This window comes from Diadema antillarum, unplaced genomic scaffold, assembly GCF_040938485.1.
Source record: "Diadema antillarum isolate AM-2024a unplaced genomic scaffold, OU_Dant_1.0 scf00000063, whole genome shotgun sequence".
Taxonomy (NCBI): Eukaryota; Metazoa; Echinodermata; class Echinoidea; order Diadematoida; family Diadematidae; genus Diadema; species Diadema antillarum.
Window position 1 is genome coordinate 3,774,473 of NW_027270952.1, and position 21,519 is coordinate 3,795,991.

A 21,519-nucleotide genomic window follows, 5' to 3' on the forward strand; every position below is an offset into this window, starting at 1 on the left:
TCAAACTTTGATTCAAACCTATTTTTCAAGTGTTTCTCGAACTGCCAAATATAATGGCCAACATCGTCGCATAACCTGAGTTACACCAGGGAGGTGAGACTCTCACCTCCCTGGTTTCACTGATTGCCCAAGATGGTACGTCGTTCATAACATGCTTTGCGAGTTCTCCGACGCACACTTGAGTCGTAATAAGAGGGCTAATCAACTTTTAAATCGGCGCCCAGTCGAGAGGTTATAAGACCTTGATAGGCTACTTCAAATGAGCATTATTGGCGGTCTGTTATTCATCAATGAAATCACAAGTCTTACAAGCTTTTCGATACCACCCCCCCCCATCTGAAAATACCCATAAGAGTCGGTTTGTTTGTTTGTTTGCTTTTTATGTGAAAAAAAAAACAGGAGAAAAGGATTGCCCAAAGCCAGCGTTGCACTGTAAAATGACCGAACTTAAAGGGCACAGTCATAATGCAATATGTTAAGAAATTACTGTTCGATAGAGTGCGAAGTAGCAAAGGGACTACGCGTGAAACTTTAGCTAATCTTAACTCGATTTCTAGGGGAAGCGATTTCCAGATTTTTTTTCTATTGTTATCATTTCTAATACAATCATTGTTTGAAATAATGAAAGAATGAAAGAAGAATGCAAAATGGAACGAAAATTATGATAGTTACTAAGTTCATTAACATTATCGACATACTTCTTGCCTTCTTTTTCGTATACTTCACGATTTCCTGAAAAGTTTGTCTGTGTGTGTGTGGGGGGGGGGGTGGGGGGTGGGGGGAGAAGGGCGATCTTACGATTTCCCCAGCTCTCATCATTGCCGTCATCAGAATAATGCAATGATGGTAAAGATGATAATAAAGTGCTTTTTAGAGTTCACATGTCTGTTAGGGTAGATGCCCGAATCTCATAGACATCCACACCAAGGACTACCAAATAACGACTGGTTTTCAGAAATAGTTTAATGTAGGCTTATACTATGAGGTAGGTTTCATTTTGAATGATGGATAAACATGATGGATGGATGATCGATAAACAACCGGAAGTGGTCTTCTCAAAATAGGTGCAGGAGAGGAGCGATATTGTCTCGGTTTAAAGGTATTATTTACCATTTGCAAATGAAACAAAAACCCAGCTTTAGTGCTTCAAAATAGCTCTAGAATGTGAGTTAGGGGTAGAAACAACCAACGTAAAAATTTGAATCAGCATAATCAATGTTTAGTATTGTTAAATATACAAAATGTGAACAATGGTTGCAATAAAAATGTTTCTAGACCAAGCCATCTACAGTTATGGATTATTGAGAAAAATAGGGATATCTCTTTATATTTTAGACTTTATTGCAAAATTTTTATATGGTAGGATGTCTTGTGATACAACTGACCGACAGATAAGCATCAAATGTAACATCTCAAACATATTTTAAATGACTGCCCCCAATGGTAAACTGTGTCTTTTAAGTATTGACAGTGCACTATACGAGTGAGTTGTGTATAAGGGATGCCGCGGAGGAATTGAAGGTGCATGATAACCGAATTCTGGAAGTGAATATCATGCATCGTACACATTCTGCGACTGAAAGTGACGTAAGTGAGTCATCTTATAAATTGTGACTCTTAAAGACGCCGTGATCTCAACCTGGTAACACTGCATGAAACTGCGTCGTCCTTATGGGCAAAAGGTTGGTCGATTGTGGTGAAGTTTTCATCTGTCACTTCTGTTGCTGTTTCTTTCTCCTTTTACTTTTCAGATAAATGAATGAATGACAATGCTCCCAAAATATGTGTAGAACAAAATACCAGTATCGATAAAGCCCACACAATGGCTCAGAAACGGCACGTAGTGTGAATATTTGCGCCAGAGTCAAATTTCTGCAAAGAAAAAAGTGCTTACAGTAAATTGCAGCAATAGTAACTGAGATCATGTTTGTCGATACGATTAAGATGAATGAACGCCCTTTCCAAGCCACTTTCAGAGTTAAGCCTTGTCGAGGAATTCCGTCGAAAAGTCATATTTTCTTTGAGCCAAAAATAGAGGTTAAGCCCTCTCTTGATCCTTGAATTCGCGACAACGTACCCTTTTCATCCACGTATTGTTACTCATAATAAACCTTCCTGGATAGACTGCGTTTTTGTCGCAAGAGGCGAATAAACTCAACGTGAGCGCATGTAACACGATCGGCGTAGGGGGCAGCAGAAAGAAAAGCTAGATCGGGTGTTTATGTGGTCGTTTTTGTGTTTTGCCCGTCCCACCGACACGTCACCAGTATGAATTCCGAAGTGAGTATGTGAGCCGGAATTCTGACAGGCGAGAGGCCAAAAGACATTTTAATTGGATAAATGTCCATCAAATAGCTGTGGGTATTGGTCAGATTGGTTACATAGTAGTCTGGCGGTCAGTCACTGAGCAGCATTACAGAACAGCACAGCACAGAGGCTGTTGCCCTATGGAACAAAAGAACAAAAAATCTTAAAACTCCATCACATGTTGAGCAACAAACAGTGAGCAATGTTGTGATATCTATCAACTTATGTATCGTCTGGTCTAGATAATGTAATGACCATCCACTGGTTGTAACCTTTTTCGCTTGAATTAAAATGATTAGCTTTATATTGTTTAGGCCTTAGTATTACCTAGATGTATCTGAAACATAGCACAGCCGTCAATTGTAACTTAACTGCTTATGTAATACAAATAAGCAAAACAATAAATGGTCATCCTTTTATGACCAACATTTTTATTCAACAAAATATTATTCCAGGTATTGGTTAAATGACGCAGCATCAAACATGACCCTTCGTGTGAATGTGAGAGAGATGATCGTATTATAATTATAACGGGTTTGTAAGATTTGTAAGATTTGTGAGATTTTATTGACTCTATCGACCCCCTCTCGGGGTATGAGAGTACAAACATATTTACAATATATGAATACAAAAATATAAGTGATAATGTACATGTACATGTGAAAATAACTGATATAAATAAATATGTTTACAAAACAAGGCGTAAAGGACGTTTAACTACTCTACCACTACGTGTACAAACATTCACATCTACTTTACTTTCTACAAAACTACTGTCTTTCTTCTTTAGTATTGAAGAGAACTGAAACATAATAATTCTGACAAATTTGGCTAGTTTTTTCAAATGGCAAGCATTAGTTGAATTGAATAATTTGGCCATATGTAATGCACTTGGTCTACTGGCCGTCAAGCTACTTGGTAAATACAATAATCTCTCTTTGTTGAAAAAGGGACAAACAAAAATATAATGAAATTCATCCCCTACATCGTCGGATGAACATAATAGTACAATGCAATTCATCTGTCAGGCTTGCATCAAACCTGCCCTTATTAACAGGTAATCCATTAGATCTACATCTAAATTTACTTAATGTAATATAATCTTTCTTACACAAGACCTGTAAATACTTCTCTAACATCAAATTATCCTTAAACATTCTATAATTTGTACAGATTCTATTTGACCATGTTGCTGCTCTCCACTCTTGAATAAACATATCAAAAAGTCTAACTTTTGAGGTGTGTGAAACCCATGCAGCACTAAAATCCACCCCCTTGTGCTAACCACACATTCCCTAGCCTTGCATAATAAAAAATATTTGCGATAGATAATAACCATTGAGATTTTGACGGGGAGTGTATGTCTCCTTGTAAATGCAAAAGAAATTTGAAAATTGTACATGAGTGTTTGGTTTCTTTTCCCTTGACTAATCTCAACCAGAATCCAATCATTCGACATTTGATATAGTTCAAAATTACTCCACGTCCAGTTTCACCATAAACCATACAATCAGGAGTACATTTGTTCACAAGCAAAATTTTTCTTAAGAATTTCCTATGGAAGATTTCAATTTGGTCTATGCACTCATAACCTCAGACTTCACAACCATAGAGTTAGAATAATGTATATGAGATACTGTCACTGATCATGTAACTTAACCGGGATGGCTAGTAACTGATCAGTGGGAATCAGTGGAAATGCTGGAGGATGATTGTTCCAATCCTTGTGGGATTCATTTAAGAGTACATTATATATCTATTGTGTGAAAATCATTTGCTTCAGAACGGTCTCATATTCAAGTAATGTGCAGTTTAATGTTTCCAGGTTAGCGTGCCTGGTCAGTGACGGGGCATTAATCCGCACATTACTTGAATATGAGACCGTTCTGAAGCAAACAATTTTCATACAACAGTAGATATATAATGTACTCTTAAATGAATCCCACAAGGATTGGAACAATCATCCCTCAGCATTCCCACTGATTCCCACTGATCGGTTACTAGCCATCCCCTTTAAGAGTGAGTCCAGAAGTTACTGACAACGAATTAATTCAAGTTTCTATGTTGAGCAGACCTAAAGAAGCAGAATGCCAGACACTAATGCTTACCTACCATGATTATTATCATTATCACCAAATACCATTGGGTCACTGATGTAAATAATGATGCTTGTTGTCGGCATGGATACTGCTCTTAATTAAAAGGTAAGATTATCTCAAAGTGCCTGACGTAATGCATTCCTTCTACATAGTTGCACTTTTTATGAATCCTTTGACTTGGTCACAGACGAAATAATCGAATGTAGAAGAGTAAGTGCTATTATCGTCAACAGGATATCAGACGCATGTTTGTTTGGGTTTTTTGTGGGGGGGGGGGGGAGGAGGGGAAGAATAGAATCATCAACAGTGGTTGGTTGTGGAATTCATCTTACCAAGGAGCTCGCCTAGTACCTCCTTGATCTAACCAAGCGCTCGGAGTGCACGAAATTCAAGTGGCGCAGTTTTAACCGTTTCTTTACTTCGCCTACCGATATACCAGTTTTAATGTTATGACCTATCAGGGATGCATGCTTGTTCTCATCTTGGTGATTAATTTTATGTCTTTTCGTTGCTCATTGAATAAATTACAGTTGTTTTGACACAAGAAGTGATAGACCCACATATTCTATGTAGATTGAATGCGTGCATTTAGGTCTTGCATCACTAAAATTTTAATAAAGTGGAACAGCTCGAGCCCCATCACTTTTTCATACCACAGGATACTGACAATACAACAAATAAGTTATGATAGCCTTTTAAAAGCCAATTAGGTGTGACTGATGAAGCAATCTACAAAATACACCTCTTCTGGTGGCTAGACACGCTTCATTTTATTTAGGGGACGACATATGTTTCGGCGGAGATTCAGAAAACAAGTAGAAATTGCTGAGTGGTGAAAATGTACTCTTTTTAATGACCTTTGGGCGTAGTTTGAGTAGAAAATGTCCCCTGTAAACTTTAGGGCTGGGGCAAAGTGAGTTTGTCTATCTACTGAGATAATATTAAAACTCGAAAGGCACTTAATATTTCGCACACTTTGCACAATCCTTGTTTTGTTTTGTTTTGTTTTTCAAAACGTGTCTCTGGGTAGAATTATTGAAAGGTGTTGGAGCGCAGGAGAGTGGGTTTGTTAATGTTGTGAGAAGAAGTGAAAGGGCGTCACCAACGGTGAGCTGTGTGCTCGCGCCAGGAAGAGTTTTTTTTTTAAGACGGCACAGATTGGGGAATGGCGCGTGTTAAACCTATGGGAAAAACGTTGGGTTAGGGATTTTGGTTATGGTTATGGTTAGGGTTAGGGTTAGGGTTGGGGTTAGGGTTAGGGTTAGGGTTAGGGTTAGGGTTTGATGGTTAGGGTTAGGTTTAGGGATAGGGTCCCCGATAGATTTTTAGTTTCCCCAATCTGTGCCGTCTAAAAAAAACACGCGGGGAGGCCAATCATGTCAAGCTCTCTTCTGGCAAGACTTCCCTTATGGAACAAACACCTAGTCACACTGTGTGTCACGCTGTGGGGATTCTGTGAATTGTCTCAATATCACATAGTACTATGAAAAATCGAGATATTTTCACAATTTTCACATCTACCAAACTGTGCGACCGTGTGTTTGTTCCGAACTTCTCTGTTCTCTATGCATCGAGATACACTCTCATCATTTTGGAGTGACTCATGCCACGCCGGCTTCGAACTGTAGAAAAGTTACGTTGTAGAATGATACATCAGTGTCTTGATGAGTTAGACACAGCCCACACTTGAATAAAATTACATTCATTGCTTACACCCCAAGGAAACTATCGGCGTTAAACGTCTGGATGTATGCATCAAAACAACGCCTTTATCATAAACCATCATCCTTCTTCTCAGTGGCATACTAGCATTTTCGACTTTATTTTGTCCATCAACATTCTTTCCCTGATGTTGAGTCCAATCCCCAGCCACAACAACATTAGTACCTCTATGTCATTACAGCCGCCTAATCTACATCCACTTCTTATGATTATGATGACAGCGTAGATATAGACCCCTGGTGCACATGCGAGATGAGGCCGGCCTCATAAGCCGGCCTCAGGTCGGCTCTCTTGTTTGTTTTGTGTTGTTTTGTTTTGTGTTTTTCTTTATGTGTGTGGTTTTTCTTTTGCGACATGTAAATGCATTCTCGGGATTTCGACACAAAGAAGATTATCCTGTGAGGACATGGAATACACACACACACACACAAAAAAAAAAAAAAATGCCCACATGGCTACTAATATATTCCGCAATTGTACTTGAAAGCACCCCTATCGATTTCTATTAATTTGTAACCAAACATTTTACCCATAGTTACCTCTTTTCTTTTCTCTTTCTAAGAGTGGATAGATAACTAGAATCATGCTGCTCGTTGCTGGCTGAAAAAGGTAAAAGCTTGAGTTGATTCTACTCTACACCAGTGTAATGCTCTTCACACGGCCAGAAAGATGCAAGCTGTGCAATACACTACGCCGGATCAATGTTACGCAGTGTATATCAACGCAGAGGCTGCTTTTCACTTCGGACATTGTCTTCATGGTCTTGGCTTTCTTTGGCACTGAATCTGCGCACTTCATTAGTGCGTGTTTAACCCTCCGCGTAACGCCGTCTCGCTCGTTACAAATGTCACAAGTCGTTCGCTAAAACTATTATGAGCAGAGCTGCATTGGCGTTGTAAACCTTCTGTTGGGAGCTATGAGGCCCAGAAATGTTAGGAATGTTACGATGTCATTTAAGAAGCTGTGAGTTAACTGGGGCTCCGTGTGTGGCTGTCTTCCGCAACACATCATACACAGACTTGCATTTCATCAGATATCGCCGTCTCGTTTACCTCAATGGCATTTTTTCTTTCCACGTTGGATTTGGTTGGTACAGGTTTTCGCTACCTCTGTCCTAAAGCGTCTACGGCGCACACTGAAATGTAAGAGCCACTGACCTCAGTGCCTCTTGACAGTGAATTATAGTGGCTAACTGTACGTGCATTATAACAGCGATGTTATTATTATGATCATTATTATTATCATCATCATTATTATTAGATTATTATTATTATCATTATCATTATTATTAGTAGTATCATTATTATTGATATTATTATCATTATTATTATTATTGTCATTATTATTGTTATTGTCAACATCATCATTATTATCATTATTCTTATCATCATTATCATGACCATGCATTTTGTTGCATAGTACAACTATATCACAGCGCTTACAAAAAAAAATAAAATGTACAAAAACAAATACGATGCCTAAATCACTACAACTGAGTAAAAAGAAAAGATTACAATAGTTTTTTAGAAGTGTATACTGACTTGCAGATTTAACAAAAGTGGGGAGTTTGTTGCCGTTACAGTAATAGTACGATGTCGAGCTTGACAGGGAAGACGAAAGGGTTCGGTACTATGTAGAATGTAGATTCCTTTTACGAGGAATATACAACTCCAGGCAATTGTTAATGTATCTTGGTGTTGGTTGTGAAAGGTTTTATAAAACCGGCAAAGGAACAAAGGAATATAACAAACCCCTCACTTTCATCAAATCTGCATCTTCAGTATACACAAATACATGTGCGTTTGTAGACACATTTTATGCATTACGCACTATATATCATTCTAACAATATTGTTAAAATACATTTAGTGCTTAATACTCACTCGATATTCAATTCTTGTGTGTGTGAAAAAAATAAAAGAGATAAATGATGTAGGTACATAAATTAAAATAGGAATAACTTTCAAGTATCGATTACCTACCATTATAACGTGCGAACTTGATAATCATGACAATCACTTCATCTGTGACTCGATTGATATGTATCGCACGGACTGAAATTACTGAAACTGTAAATAAAAATCCCAATGTAGATCATCCCAATTAAATAAACTAGCAGTGATAAATACAATGCTATTTTTCGTCATTGGTCCGTCATTAGTACTGCTGTAGTGGTTTCATGCCAACGTTGAGGACGCTATTCCATGACTCATACTGCCTTGCATACAACTGGAGAGAAAGCGCATGAAATGTTTTCGAGTTTTTGAGTACTTTCCTCGATTACATTTTTGTATTGTTTTTGTATCTTTAAATGTATTCAAATGCTTGATTGCTAGTACATTTTTGTTGAAATGAAATAAACGACCTCAAATGAATCAAATGTAATTATGTACTATAGATATATATTCATGCACTATCTGATTTATTCATTTTATATGAGCAAGGGGCAAGGGGGAGCAAGGGGGCAGATAACACTAGAAAACAAACAACGACTGAAAGGCCTACTCAAAACATATGAATTCAAACAAAGTCCCACTGCATTCTATCAAGACATTAGCAGATATGCAATAGTTTCATCATTTACCATATTCTATGAAAGAAAAGAACAGAACTGGGGGGGGGGGGTGTTAATCACTTGGAAAGTAACATGTAACAATGAAAGGCACTTAGTAATAATGTAGTAATTATGTTGAATTATCAAATTGGTCATTGGGTATCTGTAATGCGTGGGGAAATGTATTCAATTCTGTGTAATCACTGTGTTTATGACCTATTGTATATTCTTCCTTCTTTAAGACAGCTGGGGCGAGGTAACAGCTGGTATTTTAATTCTCTCTGCACTGTAACTGGTTGTTGAATGTCTTTTTTTTTTGGGGGGGGGGATTTGCAGGTGCATGTGTTCCCTCCTTAATACACGCAATGTATAAATTTCTAATACTTTCTAAACCGTATCATTGTTACTATATATTGAGTCATATTCTTATTATTGCCAGAACGACAATGGTTCATCCGCCTACAGCATGTGGCTTATCCGACCCCAAATCTGCATTAGAGAAGAATTTACTGAATAATTGTACTTTTTTTCCTCTCTATGTTTCGGTCATTGTTGTACCCGTGCTCCCCATCTTAATCTTTAACTAGATTTTAACTGGGCCCTACGCTCAACAAGCTCCTTCATATTTCTTTAGCATTCATTCACAGATTCCAAACTTCACAGATCGACCACTATATGTTTTATATATTTGCAATATTTTATGTATGTCTCAAGCTTGATATCATGTACTTCATTTAATTTTGTTATATTTGATGTATTTTTTCATCGAGAAATATGAAAATGAATTGAAATTCAATATCAAAAATGAAATTAATGTTGTGTAATTGTTGTCAACCTAACAAATCTGTTGAGAATACAGCTATATTGTTATTTATTCACTGTGTAAGTATTTGTAAGTGTGTCATTACCTGCCATGTGTCCAGGATTGGACCATGAACCTGGTATATATGTCAATATGTCCTTTGTTTATCAATAAAGACATGATTACAACATGTATATTATATAATATATATATATATATATATATATATATATATATATATATATGGAAATAGATTTAACCCGTTGAGGACGAGTCCCGAGTACACTCGGGCAAGCGTCTATGGGAATAATAATAATAATAATAATAATAATAATAATAATAGTGGCCTCCTATAAAGCGCTGAAATCCATCAATAATGATGCTCATGGCGCTCTTACATAATCAATATGAACAGTTACATAATACAAACCCTACATGTTGTATGTTGTAGCAAAATCAAACTGTCCTCAATGGGTTAATAGATATATATACAATTGTATATCTCTATATCTATATCTATATATATCTATATCTATATCTATATCTATATCTATATCTATCTATATCTATATTTATATCTATCTCTATATCTATATCTATATCTATATCTATTTCGGATTAGAGACAGGAAGCCCATTAAGAATCTACCATAAAACAATCGTCGGTCGCTTCAAATAATCAAAAAATAATAATATTCCTACTGTCAACACCCAAGACCATATACTTAACTTTTAATTCAATGACATTATTTCCAACAAAGGTGATACATAGTACAGAGTATACAAGCAAAGGAATAAAGAAGTACAAGTCATAAAGGCTTCATATGTCCTTTTCTAATCCCTCACGTGCTAGGTATGTATATATTTTTTCTCTTCTGTTTGTTTTGTAAACGTGATATATTCTTTTTAGCATGTGAAATAAAATGAAATTTGAAAATAAAGTAAAGTACACAATGAATGCATAATAGTTTACGGCAAACAATGCATGATATTTTGCAGTAACGAAGTGAATAAGACTTGAACAATTTCGGAGACTTTGTATTCAAAGCACAATTTCTCTAAAATTTAAAGAGGCACGGGGCTTCATCCTGGCCCATTTTGAGAACCCGTTGGAAATGCCATGAATATCAAGTACTATTGTCATGAGTGACGTGTTTAGGTACGACTGATTTTAATGTTCATTACCTTGCTTTGCATTCATTTTCCTCGTCTTCTTGCGAGTTCTCTAACTTTTGGCTGATGTGTCCGTTTTTATACATTTCTTAATCTTGGCAGTACTCTCTCCTTTAATTGGACTGTTGACTTGGCGCTGCACCAATGGTATGTCGGCGTGGTAGGCTTGGAGGCCACGCTGCGTCTCACAAGCACTATACCACGCAGTGTGTAATATGCAAATTCGATTATCACATAATGTACCTCGATTGTGTGACCCGCCAACTATGTCTACTAAAGTAATCTAATGATATGACAGGCAGAATAAAATCATTGGCAAGTAAGACGAGAAAACTGAACAGCCGGACACCTGAGAATCTGTTCGGCTGATATATGGCTACATAATGAGTTGTGAATATGTGTTAATATTCATGTTTGTTGTGTATTTTGATTGAGAAGTATCGACGTAAGACTTGTAAGCTGTATTCCTGGATGCCCATAACCACAGGACAGTGCACTGGACCCTTTTCATTCCTTTTGGATGCCTGATTGCCCTGCCAGAGACTTAGTTAATTCGAGAGAGAATCGAGTGCCCATAGTACTTAGCTGTCTTGCTTTCTTTATGTCTATTCACCAGTATAGGGGAAACGTATTCTACATGATTTCAGCTAAGAACACATTCATTTATTAGGCCTACTGGTCCAAAATTACTGGAATCCCTTGATTCATGACATAAGATTTGCTCCGTCTATTATATTTATTTTAAAGGAGATTGAAGCTTTTTTTCTTCTTTTACAATCATATGATGGCGACTCCCCAGAATCGGATTAGTTTACAGCCTTATTTTGTTACCCGCTTGTAAAATCTACATTGACGCCTTTATTATCGCTACTATTGCCTGATTACAGGCTATTTATTATTAGAGTTTCCTTAAGCTATAGTTTGCAGTTGAAGGGTTTGTTTCCGAGACATTATGCGATCCACTTTTGATACAAGGGAGAATTGGAAGTGTTTTTTTTTCTTTAACTTCGCCTAACCTCCGAGGATCGTTGTCTCTGTTGTATATTCCCGTCTATTTTGTTATCTCGTTGTTATGCTGGTCTTACTTCCTATCATGTCGTCAAGTCAGTCTATCTTTTCCTTATAAGTAGTCTTGTTGCTGTCCCAGTCTTGTTTCATGTTTGTGTTTGTTTGTTGTTGTTTTTGTTTGTATCTGTTTGTCCGTCTGTCTCTTAGTGTTGTGCCAAACTTGTTTCGTTGCTGTTGTTGCTGTTTCAATAATTTCTTTTTTCATCGACCTTTTTTTTTTCTTCTAAGTGGAGCCCTCACTCTACAAGCATTGTCTTTTCAGTGCATGGGTCCCTCCGTTTTTCACACAGCACTGCATAGTGCATATTGATAATTCACTTTGATTACTTTAGCAGGTAGCAGGTTTCTATTATTGTTGTTTACTCTCTTCAATTCACGTGTGTTATTTCTGTCACTAAAAAAAAATGAGATGTATATTATGTTACTGTGTAAAACGGAAATAAATTTGAACTTGAACTAGAACATGAACATGAACATGAACATGAACATAAAACAAAATTCTGAAATTTTATTGGATACTTTACCTCTAGCAAGACACAATAATCTAACAACGTATCATCCCATTCACTAACTTCCTCTTCACCTAGGAGATGTGATTTTGAATACAGTATTTCTATACATGTCATCTCCTACAAGGTTACTTGTGGAAAGCAATAAATTCCGTGCACATCCTTATTACTGAGAAACAGATGAAAAATACACCTCAAACATGCCCGTTTATTAAACGAATTACGTCAGTGCATGATATGTGTTTGGTTTTTTTTTTTTTCGGAAAGACAGTATACATCCACAACCAACTCCCCGTGTAATCTAGCAAGAAGTGTGTCTGTGTGTGCAGAGTCTGCAGCGGGCAGTGTGCCATAATGTGTCTCGAGGGAAAGAAGAAAAAGCCTAGGCATTTGGGAACATTTGGCGTGATCTAACAGACAGAAATTGCGGAAATTCATCGGGACTACATTGCGGAGGAATAGCTCAATAATAAGTTGTTTGTAGGTGTGACATACCACGAATACTCCCTCATGGCGTCACGATGAAGTGTCGCTACCATGTTGTTGCCAAGGTGGTATGGCAGGGAACTAAAATCAATTACACCACACTTGGGGCGTAATTGACTATAACGACATGTGCCTTGCACCACTGATTGAATAATCACATAAAATGATTAGACAAACATGCTAAGAATAATTCGTAATGTAAAGTTTCAAGTTGAAGACTGTGGGAATGACATTGTAGCCTTGAAGATCTCATCTGTCTGTCAGTGCCGGTGAGCACAATCACCAAATATGTCCTCACCGGGAAATTGGTCTTACAAGGATGAACAATTAAGTGTAGCATGATACGTAGTGGGTGAAAACATGGCCAAATGATATCATGCGAATTCAATTGCTCAAGGTAGTCATAAGTACAGATTGTTCCATTGCAACTCATAACGTCCTTTAGAATGAAGACATTTTCTTCCCTCCACCCGTTTTGTTCACTATCATGTGATCCCATCGATGGGTTACGGGGGAAAAAATGAAATCGTAAGTAAATTGACCCAAATTTCTGAAAAAAAAAATCAAAATTGATGGAACAACAAAAGGTTAAACAAACTCGAGCCAGGATGAATAGAGCTTCGTAGTTCCTGAATGATTCATCTCACTTTTTGCTCTAGGGAATTCGACATAGTCGTCTTGATATCATAATAAAAACGATGCTTGTTTGATACTACCGCTACATCTTAGCGCAAAATGAGACCAAATTAACGATATGTGAGGCGATGTATCTTTACAAGTCTGATCAGATGTGTAAGAACATAATTTGATCGACATGACTTTACAGGAATGATGAAGAAAACAAGCACATATTCTGAGACGGTATAGTAATCATTTTTCGCAGAAAAAAAAAGAAATATAAGCGACATTATCCAAATTACGGCATAAATAAAAAACCTAAAAAAGATGAATGTGCCGAGTACTATGTATCAATGAAAGTCATTGTCTGGTTAAGGTTTGTCCGATTTCGCAGACACTTTGTTTGTTTGTTTCTTTGTTTGTTTGGGGTTTTTTTTTTTGCGGGGGGAGGGGTACACGTGGGCATTATTTTACGTCGATCATGCGATACAGAGTTTGCTTTCCACTCCCTTTTTTTTAAATCAAAAAGTCGTCTGTCATGTATGACAGGGACTCACGTTTGATATGCGTGTATAGATGGAGTACTGGTGGACATTTGCCCGAACAACAATCAATATAAAAAATGACGATGTTTTTGCTGTCCCTGTGTAAAATACATGTTAAAGCGGAGAGAAAGAAATGTATGTGTGTGTGTGTGTGTGTGTGTGTGTGTGTGTGTGTGTGTGTGTGTGTGTGTGTGTTAGGGAGAAAAAAAAGAGTGAGGAGACAGACGGAGATGGAGTAGAACTGGCAAGATGTGATCATGCGCAGAACGTACGCACTTGACAGGGTCTAGATCGTTTCTGGGTCTGGCGAAAATCCCACTACCTGTACAAATGCGCTAGAAGAAAACTGTGACGTAAATTTGCGACAGGATGACAAAGGGGAAACCAGAAGAAAGAGGAAAAAGAAAGCGAGTGAGGTGGAGACAGAGTGAGAATAAATGCAAGATGAAATGTCTGGTTATATTTAAGCTCAGAGACAAAACGTTATTCAGAGAAACGGAAATTCGGACTGTCAAGACGGAGGAGGTCGGTCTAGCAGTGAGAAGACAACTCATTAAAGACATCCTGCACTGAACTCAGACCAAACCTTCCCCATAAAACATATGGTGTGTGGGTCTTATTAAGGTTTGGAAAGCTGGAGGGAAAATGGATGATGCAGCGACATATACTGGAGACATAATGCAAAACGAAAGATTCTCTATGAAAATATCGCCCGTTTCAGCAAGTATCGTTATTTTCTATTGGATCCATTGTTGTTGTTGTTGTGGTTAGTTGAAATCATATTCATTTTTGTGTTTTCATTGGTATAACTCTTTTGGTGGATTAGAGTTGTTATTAAATTGAAACTTGGATTGTTTGAATATGAAAGTGAGTAAGCATCAACTACCAGTGTTTTATATTGAAATATTAGAAGCTTGGTTAATGATATAGGATAATATTTCTTTAAAATATCAACCCATGGGACATGGAGGACAATATGAGATCTCATGGCATAATAAGAATGTAACTTTTCATAAAAACACTTTATTTCATGATGGTTGGTATCAAAGCGGAATTGTATTTTTCAAAGATATTTTCAAGAATGGTAACTTTATACCCATTACAGAAATTCTGGCTCAACTTAAACGACAGAAAAGTATGCAAACATTTATTTTTTTATTATATTTTATCACGCCAGGCTATCCCAAAGTCATGGATAAGTAATCATACATAATCATGCATAAAATTTGATAATAGATTATCAGAAATTCCTAAGATAAGAATAGGAAGAAGAAATCAGAAAATGTGTATTCAAGATGTTCCCATCAAACAGTTTTACAGACTTTTGTGTACACATTGTCCCGATAGTAACAGATGTCGTATATATTGAGAAAAGATATTCGACTCATCATTTGATTGGATGAATATATTCAAAAGAAACTTGTGTTATTGTAAAGAAAATAAATTCAAAAAAATCAATTTTTTAGATTTTGTATAATTTACTACCAGTAAAAAAAGAATTTGTATAGATGGCACATCAAAAGAGACGGAAAATGTCAGCATTGCGGTGTAGATGAAGATAATCTACATGCGTTTATTGAGCGTTAATTAAATAAGATTTTCTTTTCGTGTCTGACAGTTATAATTAAACTTGTATACTATAATGTTGATTTTAAGATAACAGGAATGCATCTGTTAAAAGCCCATAAGGAGACTGAATTAAATTTGTTTTTGACAATTGTCTTTTGGTGTATTTATAAATATATACTGTTAAGAAACAAAACCGGAAAAGAATGTCGTGAAACTAATTTGCAATATCGGTTTGAAAGAGAACTTTGTAAAATAATTGAGGAAGATTTGAATAGTGAGAAAAGCCATCGTAATTTACCAAGGGAAATGATGTATATTGTATAAACAGTTTGTGACTTTTTTAAAATCTTGAGAATGCATCTGTTAAAAGCCCGAAAGGAAACTGAATTAGACTTGTCTTTGACAATTGCCTTTTGGTGTATTTATGAATATATACTGTTAAGAAATAAAACCGGAAAAGAATGTCGTGAAACTAATTTGCAATATCAGTTTGAAAGAGAAGTTTGTAAAAAGAATTGAGGAAGATTTGAATAGTCAGAAAAGACATCATAAGTTACCAATGCAAGTGATGTATATTGTGTAAATAATTTGTGACTTTTTTATCTCAAGAATGTCATTCGAAGTTCAGTGTATTTTCTTTTTCCACTTTTTTGTAATGTGGTATAACATGTTGAAATATGGAGACAATAAATATCCTGTTGAGGTAACAAAAAAGTATTCATTTTTGTGTTTCAAGAAGTCATTATTCTTATCATTCATAAATTTAGGATTGGATGGCATATCTGGTTAAAGTAGATGGAAATACAACGTTATCGAAATCTCCCCAGAAGTTAAAGAGGTCTTACAAATATTCTGTTGTGATTTGATTTATTGATATCTGTATCAATATTACAAATATCATATAAGAATGCGATAGATGATGAAGTATGATATATGTAAAATGAAATGTTCTCAATGAAAATATTGTGTGTATCACGCTATAACTTTTGATCTTTCTATATTATGATCTATTATTGTTGTGCTTTGCTTAAATTATGTTTGTTTCTTGACGTTTCAGGGTTTTTGTTTAAGGTTTTGTCTTGTTTCTGGAAGTCCTTGCAATTCATATTAGGACTAATTTAGTTTATAAGAAATGAAAATTAAGCATCATTAGAATCATCTAGTAAAGAGGACGTATTGATATTTCATTGGATATGATTTACTGATTTCTGTATAATCATCACATTTACACATAAAGATTGAAATCGTTTGATCGCAGTTGAAACTACTCTTTTGTGTATAGGCATAGCAACAAGGCGAAATAAGCTGCAGTTATATAGAGTATCAAAGCATAAAAGAGCTACAGCATTTTAAAAAAAAAGCTCGATGTTCTCGCAGCCTTGAAAAAAAGTTTTGGGTTCGAGAGAAGAAGAGAAAGAAAGGGGAAAGCGTACTGCTTTTGTCGATTAGAGAAAGGTAGCAGGAAAATGATTAAATATCGCATCCGCATTATCGACTTACATTATTTTCCTTTGCTCTTAACAAAGCGCCAGGTCAGGACAGGTTTCACATTTGTACATTAATAACTCCAAGGAGCTATCTCACATTGCACATTGACAGGTCGCACAGTTTTGCAGAGTGTATAGAGAACTGCGGAGCTTCGCATCCGCAACACAGCCTATGCATCAAAGCTGTCAAAACATTGATATTTACAAAAAAACACGTTTTTACATTTTTTTTAAAAATATTAATACAAAGGCAGTTCTAATTTCAGCAGGTGATGAATTCAACACATCTGGTCCACTTTGTCTTATGTTATGGATTTAAGAGCTATTAAAATTTGGAGATTACGAAATTTATCGGATTGTCTTCTTGGTTGAGAGTGAATGTCTGTGAAATTTGGAAAGTAAGACCATGGAGCTACTATAGTAGCTCCATGGTAAGACTATCAAGAAGGGAGAGCAAGACGTCGTTGCATATAGCAGGTGTTTGACGTGGGCCAGACTACCCTGAGATACGACGAGATTAGGAAGTTACATAGCATGAAGGAGACTTTTATCTGGGCAAATCATGAATCAAAATATGTTGTCCGATTTGTTATTGTCTGTAAGTCGTACAACTAGCTTGATAGTGTATGAGATGCATGGTTGTTCATGGTTTCCTAGCAACGTGACTGTAACTCATATCGCGCACAGCCGCAAATGGAGAACAAGTCTTCACAACAGGGCTCAGGAGATGGGTGTGGGAAGAGGAAGCCACTTGAGTTACCGGATGATAGACAAGCACTCTCCCTAAGGTACACACCCGGGCAGTCGGCACGGTGTTATTCGCAGAGATTATCCCTGACGACTGTACAAGTCTTCGATAGGCAGCTTAGCCGATGTCAATTTAACCTGATTCTGGCTGGCATGACTGCTGTTATTGGGATCTGGTCATCACTAAGATCGATTTGTCGATAAATGCCGCTCTTTATAAATTACTTTGTGAATATTCATGATTATTGTTTTTTTTTTTATATGCTACCCTATAGCTTCTACTGGTTTAGTAAACAAACTTAAGTATAGTATCGCGTCATTCATGCAACAAAGCAACTTTTGATACATTCGGAGCTTCTCTACACGATTTGAATTAAAAATTGAGGCGTAATTTCTCGGAGGTCTCAAGATGATAAATACATATGGAGTAAACACCAACATGACCAGAAATTGGAGTTGCAGTATGCTCATCGAATGGGTTGCCGCTGCTAACAATGTATTGTGTGCTCTTCTCAGTTCCGACGATCACTTGCACATGAAAACATCAGCCTGAAGGGTTGTAGGCCAATTATTGTAAGCCAGATGACTAGGAGATGCATCACAGAAAGGCCAAGTCAGATAACCGAATTCTAAAATTTCCAGTCCATATATAGACTGGTCCAACTACAGAACAATCAGTGGAAGCATCATGTCAACTATTACAAGAATAAAATGTAGTATGCTATTTATCCTTTTGTTTATTTATTCTTTTATTCATCTATTTATTTTCATTCTTTTGACAGGGTAGCTCATTCACCATTGAGCAGTTGTCTTCCAAGAGGCCTCGAATAATATTTATAGACATATTTATATCAAACAGCAAAACGTATCCACGGTGAAAGCAGAAATATTCCACGGTGAAAGCAGAAATATACAAAGTAACGCAAACAAATATTTGCATGAACACGACAAAAAACAAGGCAAGCGCCAAATTGTGTCTCGCCCATTCGCGTACAAGAAATTGATATTTGTCTAACTCCAAGAAGTTAATTGACCTATGACCTTTGACCTTGTGGTGACCTTCAACTCCCCTAGGGACGTTTACCATCCAAGTTTGATCACAAACGGACAAAGGGATCAAAAGTTATGAGCCACAATCGAAACGCGCCCTAAAAACTTAACATTGGGCCCTAAAAGTTTGTTAACCCCTGTCTGTGACCTTTGACCTTGTGATGACCTTCACCTCCCCAAGGGACATCTACTATCCAAGTTTGGTCACAAACGGACAAAGGGATCAAAAGTTATGAGCCATAAACAAAACGCGCCATAAAAAACTTGACATTGGGCCCTAAGAGTTCGTTGACCCCTGTCTGTGACCTTTAAGCTTTGATATATGACCTCAAATGACCTTTGACCTTACCATGTCACCCCTGATGTCAACATAATATGCAGGTCCCCCAAGTGCATCTACAACCCAAGTTTGGTTGAAAAGGGAGCAATGGTTGCAAAGTTATCTATCATAGGGGAGTCTTGCAGGTAAACTTTAACATTGACCTGAAATAACCTTTGACCTTACCATGTGAGCTCCAACGGCACCATAGTATGAATGTATTCCAAGTGCATCCATCACCCAAGTTTGATTGCCATTATAGCAACATGTGCTGAGTTACGTGTGATAAGTACAGTCTTGCAAGTAAACTTTAACTTATGACCTCAAATGACCTTTGACCTTATCATGTGACCTCTTACGGCACCATAAAATGAAGGTACTCCCAGTGCATCCATCACCCAAGTTTGATTGACATTGTAGCAACAAGTGTCGAGTTACGTGTGATAAGAGAGTCTTGCAAGTAAACTTTAACGTATGACATCAAATGACCTTTGACCTTATCCTGTGACCTCCAACGGCACCATAACATGAAGGTATCCCCAGTGCATCTATGACCCAAGTTAGGTTGTAATCCAAGCAACTTATGTGAAGTTATTTGTCAAAAGAGAGTCTTGCAGGTAAACTTTAACATAGAAAAGAGTGTCTTGCACATACTCTTTAATATATGACCTCAAATGACCTTTGACAGCATCACATGACCTCCGACAACACCATAACATGAAGATACCCCTAGTGCTTCTATCACCCAAGTGTGGCTGCCATTGCTGTAACAGTTGCCAAGTTATGCATCATAAGAGAGTCTTGCAGGTAAACTTTAACATTTGTGACAGACGACGGAAGGACGACGGACGGACGACGGACGACAGACGGACGACCAACGGACGCCATTTGGATCTCTTAGTCTCGTCTTCACCTCCGGTGGGCGAGACAAAAAAGATTAACAAAATAGAAACGAGAATTGAATCCCTATTATGTGGATGTATTATTCAAATATCACAGAATACGAACTGGTCGGTGTTCGGCTGTGATGTTTATTCATTCTTTTAGGTAAGCAATTTATTTTTCAAGTGATAGATTTAAGTTTAATTTCTACTAGCAAGACCATTGCAAAGCAAAGTTTGACAATTAAGGCAGGCAGATATTTTGAAGCATCATCCTGATTTCGTCGTTTGTTTGCATCCTGATTTCGTCGTTTGTTTGTTTTTTGTACAAACAAGAGCATTTGTTTTTCTTTGCACCTGTTACCATTAAATGAACTGTATTGAAACTTCCAGTAAGAGGAATGTCTTGTTTGGCTTCATCTCAAGTACTCGTATGTCTATCTTTGTTTGTTCTTCTATTTCTGATGATAAACTTTTATTACATATACACCTTCACGTGTCTGGATCATGTTGGGTACATTTAACAGGTTGAGTTGTGAACTCCTCTTCGTTCACACACAATCATTATCTAGCAGGTAATTATAGGACTTTGGCCGACGTTCTGGGTTCGCCTTTTTTTCCTCGAATTTCTAGAATGAAAAGAAACAGACCGCACCTCTCCCCATAATGCAACGAAAAGTCCGACTGCCATGGTAACGGATGAGACGCAACAAACACATCATATAATAAAGTCAAAAGCGAACCTCGTTAGGAGCGGTTGCTAGTCAACCGGGAGAAGTGCCAAAGATCTTCATTTCCCCGTGGTGTCTCGACGAAACGTGGTTTTACGTTCATCCTGTCTATCAAAGAGAATTTCGTCTTGAGGACACAGGCTTGGGGAAGCTGAACATTACGAGACGTGGGCTATTTGGAAAGAACATCGAACTCTCCTGGATGGCTCCGCATCCAGTATTTAGAGCTCCGTGTTTGCTGAATTATATCACCAAAGTTTCCTTTCACATTCTTAGAAAACATTTGAATTTCATCTCGATATTGTACACGTTCAATTACAAATTAGTTGTTAACAAGAAGATCAAGTTTAATTGAAGAAATTCACACTTATGATATGATGTATGAATCTCATGCTTCTCGCTGATTTGTAATTTCGGTCATCTCCAGTGCCTAATGCCTGTCTCAAGCTTGTAAACAAACTATCTGACTTTGGCAGAAAAGCTTTGAAATCAAAATAATTTACTTTCTCATGTCTCACCAAAAGAAATGGTGCATGAAGGATATCCACTGTTACTATGTGTCGTGATGATAAAGGCTGTAAAGGCCAATTACACTGGAAACAAGGTGTTGGGCGTAAGGAACGACTTTATATTTTCCTGCCTAACAAACTCAGATTAAGTAATTTGTCATCATTATTTAGATTTTTTCACCTGTGGCTTTCTCAGTGTCATATAAACATTGAAATTAACAATGATTTATGTTTCCGGATGTGCAGCTTAAAATATCGGGGGTGGGGGGGGGGGGGGGGGGGAATGGTAACGAAAAATTAAAGGATCACTTCCACATGGCACTCACCAAGCAAAGGTCACAGGAT